Below are 10,115 nucleotides of genomic sequence, written 5' to 3' on the forward strand. Positions count from 1 at the left end.
AAATCTAAGGGTTTTCTTCGAAACTCGGTTCTTTTCTAAGGAGCAAATTATTATTTTCTCTTTCTTTTGATCTTTATTTTTATTTTAGTTTTTTTTTTTTGTCGAACCGAATGATAATTCACCCATGAGGGATGACAAAGCGACATCCTTAGGTGAAGTATCTAGTCATTTTGGTTAACTAGGAAGAAGCAAAAATTCAAAAATACTTCCAAAATGTCATTGGCAAGGAATAAAATATTTTTGAGAAAAAAACCAAAAATATAGTTGTAAGATCAAGGATGTCTTGAATTTTATTTTGAGTGAGACCATTAAACTCAATTTTTGGATCTCTCTTTACAAGGATGAGTTGTTGACTCTGAGTAACTTATGAAGCTCAAATTACTCAAATTGGTTGGAAGACTAACTTTTTGCTCTATGAGTACGATGCCATGAGTGGTGAGACTTTTGAAAAAAATTGATGCATTTGTGTAGGCTAGAACTTGCCCTGAGTGTATTCAAAGCAAAATTCTACACAAGCTTGGTTTGGAGGATGACTCGAGGCCCTTTTTGACCCGTCATATAGCCAAATTCCCACCTTAATATTGTTCCCTAGTTAACCCATTTGAACCTTTTTGCCCTTTATTCTTTCTTATTGTAATGATAACCATGCTAAAACACCTAAACCCTTTTGAAAACCTCTCTTTTGGCACCTATGTTTCTTTGATGCGTTGCATGATTCTAAATAATGGATTACAGGCAAAAGCCTAAGTATGGGGGTTTGTGTATTTGAGAGAAGATGATCAAAGAAAAGATAAGAAAGGTGTATGCAAGGTTGTCAATACATGTGCTTAAAAGAGAAGAGATGTGCTTGATGATAAATTGAATAGCCTAGCCCATAGAACTTGAAAAAAATTAAATGAGTGAAGGACTAAGAAAGGCTTATAGGTAGAAAATCTCTTAAAAATGTCAAAGAAGTGAAAGAAATAAAATGGTGGTTTTGAATGGTTTGGTAAATGCTAAACAAATAGTTAGAAAAATATGAAAAATGATTTGAAAAAGAATAAGGTGGGTGGTTTGAAAATTTTGGGGGTAGAAAGGTTTGAGCGATTGCATTGAAGGAGGTCCTGTAGTCACTTGATCCATATGTATTTATTCCCGCACCTTACACTTCATCTTGACCTACAAGACCTTGGTGATTCCAAACTAAGTAAGTCTACATTAGTGGCGAAAAACATAAAGGGCAATCCTATGGTTCTATTCAATGTACTTGAATTTCTTTGTGAGAGTGAGTGTAAATTCTTTCTTTATTTGAACTCCCTTAAGAATTGAAATATCTTTGGTGTGTGGATCTAACTCTTGCATGTGAGCAGCATCAGTACTTTTGGGTAGAGAATGATGTTTTACTATCGGTTTGGGTAAATGGGTGATTTTATCTTAAGGTGTTTTGCGATTTGGAAAATTCATTTGATACAAACTTGCATCATTGCTTCATAAATATGTGCTTATTGAAAAGTTTTAGTTTACTTGTTGTTATGACATGTGTGGAAAGTGTTTGTAGGGTTTTGTTAGCCTATTTCTTTAGTATAGCTTTATTCTAGGTGGATTTGAGTTAAATACCCTATCTCCTTGAATTACTCTTGGTTGCTTGAGGACAAGCAATAGTTTAAGTTTGGGGCTTGATAAGTCATCAATTTGATGACTTGCTAGCCCTTTTAAGCCTAAATTATCATGCTTTTTCATTGATTTGATGGTACTCTCTTACGTAATGCCCATTTATGTAGGTAAAAGTAAAAAGAGAAGATTGGTCAAGTCATCAAAGGCTAAATGTGAAGGAAATGAGTCATCCGCTTCACATCTGCTTTGAAGCTGCTAATCATCTATTCTTTGTCTGCTCTTCATCCGCTTTGGATCCACTCAAGCAGATGAATAATAAGGTGGCAGTTTTGTAATTTCCATCAAATATGGAGTGGAGTTTAAAAGGAGGGTTTTAGCTCCTTTTCCAAGACCTAGTTCTCATCTTTTGGAAGATAGCCTCTCTTTTAGCTTTTTAACTTCTCTCTTCTCTTTTAGCATCTATCTTTTTATCTTTTGAGAATTTTGTACTAAGCTGGAATGAAAAATATATGTTAGTTATTTTTCATTGAATAATTATTGAAACCCCAAGAGTGGAACTACATTGTCTCTATTTCTCATGGATGAAGTTAATGATAACTTTGGTATATTCTTATCCCTTTTATCTATGAGTTGCTAATTTCTAATATTGAGGTTATGCTTGCTTAGGTAGTGGTAATGCATGGGTTTTAGCTAATTATTTTTCTAATTAGTTAGTTTTGATGGGTGTTGCATTTATTTCATGAATTAACTAAGAGTTGGGGGTTGCAAACTCCAACCACCCTAGAACCCATGTGATTCTTGAAAGAAAGGACATGGGTGAGGAGTAAATGTAACCAATAACTTGATTCATTTCATTTAATGATATCTCGTAGACATAAGGATGTCAATTGAGGCAATAGATGTGGGAAATTGTCACACTTGTGAGGTGTTCAAAAAAACCCATTTGTGAAATTTGGTGTTGTAATTGAAAGATTAAAACCAATACATTGACATCTATCCTACCCATGACTTTTAGCTAAAAGTTGAATAAATGGCCAAATACCCATGCATGATCTCACACTTATAATTGCACAACCCCAAGGCTTATTCTCAATTGGATTCACTCTTAGCATTTTTCGACGTCAAGATAGTGCACTAAAATTGAAGTAGTTGTCATTTATAAATACATTCAAACTAAATCCCCCATTTTACAGTTATGCTTACTTTATTCACACTACGGGCCATCTTTTAGTAGATTATTAATACTCTTGAGTTTTGAACTCCATGCTTTCACTCCTTGTGGATTCAACCCCAACCTAAGTTAGGTTATTATATTGACAACAATCGCTTACACCTATTCAAGAGTGTAATTTAAGCATTATCAAGGGGACCTGATATATGCAAGAGCTAAGGGTTTAGGACTTGGTACAAATACAGAAGCTGAAGCTATTGCAACTAAATAAGCCTTAGAATACTGTCATGAGAAACTTTTACAAATTTCATCATAGAGACAGATTCTCTGAGTCTTAAACACATGATTCTAAAGCAATGGAAAATTCCTTGGGAACTTGTTGGTGTCATTGAGGAGATTGGGATTCTAATTAAGCAATTACAAGCTACTGTTACTCATAAATTTTGAGAAGGCAACTCAATAGTTGATTCTCTGACAAATGAGGTAATAGAGACATAATATATGCAAGAATACCAATCAAATAAACAACTAACAGTGAAAATAAGGTAGCTTCTAAACATTGATAAGGACCAAATTCCATATATCAGGATCAAGACAAGGAGAATAGTTCAGTAATAACGAACATAGTAGCATGCATATTTATAAACCTAACAGTGTGCATCAAACAGTAGCAACAACAGAGGAGATTAAAGACCACAGAAAAGAGGGTTTAACAGTATTCCTGGAAGGAGACAAGCAAGAATCTTCAAACTCCAAAGTTGGGTGAACTGGATTCTGGTCATCTGAGGCCCTAAGACCACCTGACAAGAAGGAAAACGGGAGAAATACTTTAGATTTAAAAACACAGAGGATGATTTTATGCCATGACCCGAACAAGGCCCTGGTCGTGACGAGCATTCCGCACTGTGAAGGCCTGAGCGCCCCTTTGTTAACAAGCAATTATACACACGTTCATACAATTGTAAAGAGAATGCGGAAATGGATTCATATGGAAACATGGTCAACAACATCATACGATTAAAAAGTCAAAGAATTCAATAAAACCTTCAACATCATCTAACATCTGTCTGTGAAATCTTTAGTACATCAAAACTAGTCATCACAACTAAAACTGGGACAAGGCCCCAAGTGGACCTAAAACAAAATAAATAACATATGATAGAAATAAATAGGCCTTTCGAAATAAAGAAGGCTCACCAACTGCACACACACTTCACTTCTGGCTGAAAACTCTACGGCTTTGCAGGACCTCTAGACTGCGCCTCAAACCCTGACATATAGGGGGTCAATACAATTGTACTGGTACGTAGAGTAATCCAAAAATAAAATACAAATTTTATTTAATATAGGTGAGAGCTATTATAAAATACTCTAACGCAAAATCGTTTGAAAACACATGGGCATAGTATAATAATTTTTCAACAAAAATGCAGCACTATTGAGCTAGATGGTACATCATATAATTTTACATTTTCACCAACTGCCAAGTCTCGATTGCCGCCAAGATTGGAGTATTAGAGAGGAAAGGACACACAAGATCACACAGCAGGGTGCCACAACCCCAATCAAGTCAATATGTCGTGGTTAGGCTCAAGATCACAAAGCAGGGCTCCTAACCATTAGTCCCAATTTGGGATGACATAGTACTAGGTACACAAGATCACATAGCAGGGTACCAAGTTCCCGTGTCGACAATTCACGATTTCCAGCATAGAGTCATCTGACTCGTTCTTTCTTCGGGTAACCATCTAACTCACATCAATTTAAGCTTTAAGTTTGATATAAGATGAAACATGCATCATACTCACAACATTTTCTTCCTCTTTTTATTTGAGGCAATTCCTCCACACGTTTTATACAAGTCATTATATGAACACCAACAAGACTCCCATACACCAAACATATGCATACCGATTCCCCAACACGAAATAGTCAAGAAACTTCAACATTTACCAAGTAGTACAACATTAGCCAAACACACTTTTTCATGATAAAAAAGGGGTTTTAAAACTCATGCTCTCAATACTTTAACAATAGCATTATGTGGGGTTCATAAACATCATCATGGGAAATAAAGGATTCACAACTCATGTTCGTAACACCTTTTAAAATTCAAGTCAACAATTGAGATATATAAGCAAACAACCCTATGATCTTTCAATACTCTTCTCAAAACCATAACACAATGCATGTTTTTTTATGTTAAAACGAAACCTCACTTATAATGGCATACATACTTATATAATTATTAAAAAATCTTGTTTAAATTTGTATCAAAATCATGCCCGTGATATTTAGGACAACCCAATGTACCTTAGATTAATTAGTTTAGAGAGAAGAACTCAAATCTCGATTCGTTCCTTGGAAATCTTGAACTTAGAGGTTGGTTCTTGATTCCTTGTTCTTGGTAAAAATCCTAATTTTGATGTTATGGATGAATGAGGAGTTATGTACTTTGAATTGATGTAATTAGGTGTTAAAATAATAGTAAAAAAGACCCAAAAATCCCTTTAAAAACGGCTTTAAATCGCTAAATGGAGGTTCGGGACGGTTTGAGCGATGAACCGTCACCCCAGAGATGGATCATCCCTCAAACCGTCGCTTTTTGGCCAGAAAACAGACTTACTGCCTCAGTTGCGATGGTCTGTCGGCCTTCCCGTCGCACTTTGGCAGTTCGGATATCTCACTGTAAAATAGACATAACTTTTTATCCCGATATCGGATTTAGAAAAAATTGATGATGTTGGAAAGAGAACTCAAAGGCCTTTTATTTGATATATAGTAGTCCCTCTAATTCGATATATACAAAAGTTTATGGTCGATTGAAGTTGACCCAAGTTTAAACGCTCACCAAAACTCAATCTATAGGAAGGCTTTCAACTCGTCCTTGAGTTAAGGGACCTCTATGATCTTAATTTATGCTCAAATAGATTCTCACACTATATAGTTGATTAACACACTACATTCACATTGAATTTATGGCTTTTGGATTATTTACGCGTAGAAATAACGGTTTACTTCCTAACCCGAAATGTGGGGCGTTACATTTTACAAATGCAACATTTCTCACCTAAGAAGAGTGAAGCTAATATCAAGATTTCAGCTAAGATCCACCTTGAATTTAGCTTGAACAACACCCAGAGAAGGAGGGAACGAAGCTTCGAGTTCCAACGGTAGCACTCAGGGAGCATTTTTGAAGATGTCGATTTCAATGAAAATGAGAAAATGAAGTGTTTGTTTGTCTTAAAACTTATCTTTATTAGGCAAAAGGGAGTCTTTTTAGCTCCTTTGTCTTATGGATCGGGTCTTGGATGATGGTGTGTAATTTTGGGTATTTAGGCCCTTTTTAATAAAATGGCCTCAATAGGCCACCAAAAATTCACTTAAAAAAAAAAAGAGATTTTTCATTTTCCTTTTTTTTGAATGATGAAAATAATGTACATATTCGTTTTTCTCTATTTATTTACCTTCAATTCTTATTTTCTTTTAATTATTATACCATCAAAGCTATCATTATTCAAGAGATTTTTTTTTTCATAATATTATTATTGATCCATTTTTTCTTGAATCTCAAGATTACGAATAGTTTATGAAGATTGAAGTTATTAGTTTTAGATCAAGTTATCAAACCAGGTTCTATTGCTTTAGTTTTTTCCAATTATTATTATTCATAAAATAATTCTTCATAACTTTGCATTTCAAAAAGTTAGAAAAATAGATTTTAAATAAAAATTATATATTATATAATTTTTTTCTTGAAAAAAAAAAAATCAAGCTTCTCATCGAAGTTGGCTTTAGGCCCCCAATGGTGTTGAGTTGCCCCTGTTTCTTCCTTCTAATCAATGGAAGAATAATAAGACGGGACATCGGTGACCAAAATTTTTCGGACATTTTTAATGACACTAGGCATAATTTCTTGGTGACACCCATTCTCTTCCTTGTAATCTAATCAATGGAAAGATGAGGAAAAAAATCGAGAATTGGAATTATTTAGCGTATTACTATCAAAAGCGCAACTATTATGGTTCGGAAAGAAGTCTATTATTATATGTCGCTTGACTCTTTTTGAGTGGTTGATCCAATTTTGAGGAGGCAGTGAACATGTATAATAACTTTGGTAAAGGACACCCCAGATTCATTAGGACAAAATCTTTTTGTTCTAAAATGGTTATTTTCAAAGTAATGTCATAGAGTAGCCACTTTTCTGTTTTAATTTCACTAACTGATCATTTTTAAAAATTGTATAAAATATGTATAGAAATTGTATAATATATGTATAAAAATTGTGTGGTTGTTATGTATAACACGTATATATATATATATATATATATATATATATATATATATATATATATATATATATTATAGTTAAACGTTATATAGGATGCGTATTAAAATTGTATAATTATTGTATAGAATATTTTTATGTATAGAATGTGTATAAAAATGTATTATTGTTGTATGATATATATATATATATATGTGTGTGTAATTTGGTATAAAATATGTTATTCTTACGTTCAAATAAAAATACATTATTTTATATTTGATTAATAAAAAAAGGTAGTAATTATAATATTATAAATTTGTATGTAACTGTTAAAAAAACCTACAAAATTCAAACGAATAATCTTAATTGTTAAACAAATAGATAAACTATAAAATTCTATGTGATTTTTTTTTGGTAGAATTTAAAAATATTTTTTTTTAATCAAACCAAAAAAACAAAAAAGGGAGAGCAATTTTAGGCAGCAAAAAAGAACTAGCGAAAAACAAAAGATATGATGCGAAAAAAATACAAAATTATAGTTAATTTTTTAAAGAAAATAAAATAATAAGTTTTTATTTTTATTTTTTTCTTTATAAAAAAACATCAAAACAAAGAAAAAGTTAGTAGCGAAAAAAGGGGCAAGTTAGTAGCCAAAATGGCTACAAAGAGTTATTTAAATTCTAGGGCCATTCGGTGGGATTTATTTTGTCTGAAGAATTCCTAAAGGGCCGGCATATTTTTTCCCTAACAACTTTATAATAATCTTTGTTTTTTTTAAAAAAATTATTGGGAAAAGAGTTAAATTTTTTCGTTATATTTTGAGGTCAAATTTACCCTTATTGTCATATATTGGGGTCAAATTTATCCCTATACTTTGTAAAATGGCTAAATATACCCTTTGTAATATTTTAGGATCGAATTTACCCTCGTTGTTTAGAAACTTTTCACATGTACCCTTCCTTTAACCAAAAAATCCAAATCAAAACTAAATGACTCATTTTTTAAAAATAAAACAAACCCTAATTTAAACAACCCCCCCCCCCCCCCCCCCCGGATCCCACCCACAAAAAAAGAATACCCAAATAAATATACCTCGAATTTTCTCAATGAACAAATATGTTTCTCATTCAATGTACAACACTGGTAGGTTGTTTACAAATCAACAAAAAGTAAAATAAAACAAAATGGGATAACGCAAAAGTATAGAACTAGAGAAAATGTCTATTACAAACTCTGCTCCTATTCTAATTATGTTCAACTTTTACTATGGTAAATTTGACCCCCAAAGTATAACATTGAAGGTAAATTTGATCCCAGCGTATGATGAAGGGTATATTTTGTCAATTTTCCAAAGTAGAAAGTAAAATTGGTTCTAAAGTATGACAGCAAGGCATCCCAAAATATGATGAAGGATATATTTAGCTAATTTTTCAATATAGATAGTAAATTTGATACTTTTTCCTTTTTTTTTTTTTGGAATTCGTAGAAAAATTACAGTTATGTTACTAACAAGTTAGACAATAATATGTTTTCAAGCAATATGATAGTGCATGAAATAATTTTACTGCAAAACAAATTATTAAAGTAAATATCACAGCAAAACATATTATACTATAAAGACGACCCAAAGTTGATATCTTTTTTTTTAAAAACAATAATAATAACTGGGGTACATTATACAATAGTTGCATATGTATGTGGCACATTATACATTTAAAAAATAATCTGCAGTAATGTATAATGTCAACTACATATTAAGTATTAATATTAAACATGTATACTTCTGTATCCTTATCAGAAGGCATAATGCAACCTTATACAATATTAATACTTTCTAATTGTATAATACCAAATAATACATAAAATGCCTCTTAAATGTAAAAAGAACTTCTTAATGTATAATATAATGAAATATATAGCAGAAGAATTATATTATACATTAGTCATCTAAAAATAACTAATGTATAATATCTGATATATTATAACTTATACATTAAAATATATGTAAGCATAAAACGGATTATATAAACTTTAAACAATCTTATGCATAAACAATCCTATCCATAATCCTTTGTATTATTCAGGAACGTTGAACTGGATGATTTTCAGATACACATATTAACAGTAATTCAATAAAGAATTACTTACCTGAATTCTCCATGGTTTTAGCGGAAGCAAAAGTATAATAGCGGAAGCACTGAATTGTTTCTCTCTTTACCTTACTTTCAGAATAATTGTGATGGAGCTTATTCTTCTTTTGGTAGAGAGAGGACCCCTTTTATTATAGGGAATAGTTTCAGAATAATTGTGATGGAGCTTATTCTTCTTTTGGTAGAGAGAGTACCCCTTTTATAATAGGGAATAGTTAGTTATGTTTTCACATTCCATCAACGTGATTGGTGGATACAATCATTATCCTACTAGGAGTCAGTAATTGTGGCTACAATCCTACTAGGAGTCAGTAATTATCCTACTAGGTAACTTTTCATATAGATTAAGGATTTAACTTATTCAATTATTATTAAACCAATAAATAAATTAATTATGTGGGCCATAAAAATTTACATTCTTCCACTTGGCACACACAATGTTAATTTAATGTTTTAATAGGTACGTCAATTATGTGCACTATTAACTTTAAATCCAACATCATTTGTCATCGTTAAATAAATCAACTAAAATGAGTCATGGCGGTTGTACGTCCCTTTACTTGACATAGTTCCTTCCATGTACTACAATATTAATCTATTATCTAACATAACCTTTCAAATACATAATGGGTCCAACGATAATACTTAGAATACATTATCTAAGTCAGAACCTGTCATCATTATTCACAATATTATGTATACAAGAGAAAACAGGTAACAACAGAAACATATATAATTTGAGCTCAAAGTGTCAATTTCATAAACATAATAAAGTCTTTACATAAAATCATTCATTGCTATCAATAAGACCCATTATTTCAACATGTTCAATAAATGTTTTGGGCGGTAATCCTTTCGTCAAAGGATCAGCAATCATAAGCTTAGTGCTAATATGTTCAATTGACACTTTGAGCTCAAATTATATATGTTT

This window comes from Capsicum annuum, chromosome 10, assembly GCF_002878395.1.
Source record: "Capsicum annuum cultivar UCD-10X-F1 chromosome 10, UCD10Xv1.1, whole genome shotgun sequence".
NCBI lineage: Eukaryota > Viridiplantae > Streptophyta > Magnoliopsida > Solanales > Solanaceae > Capsicum > Capsicum annuum.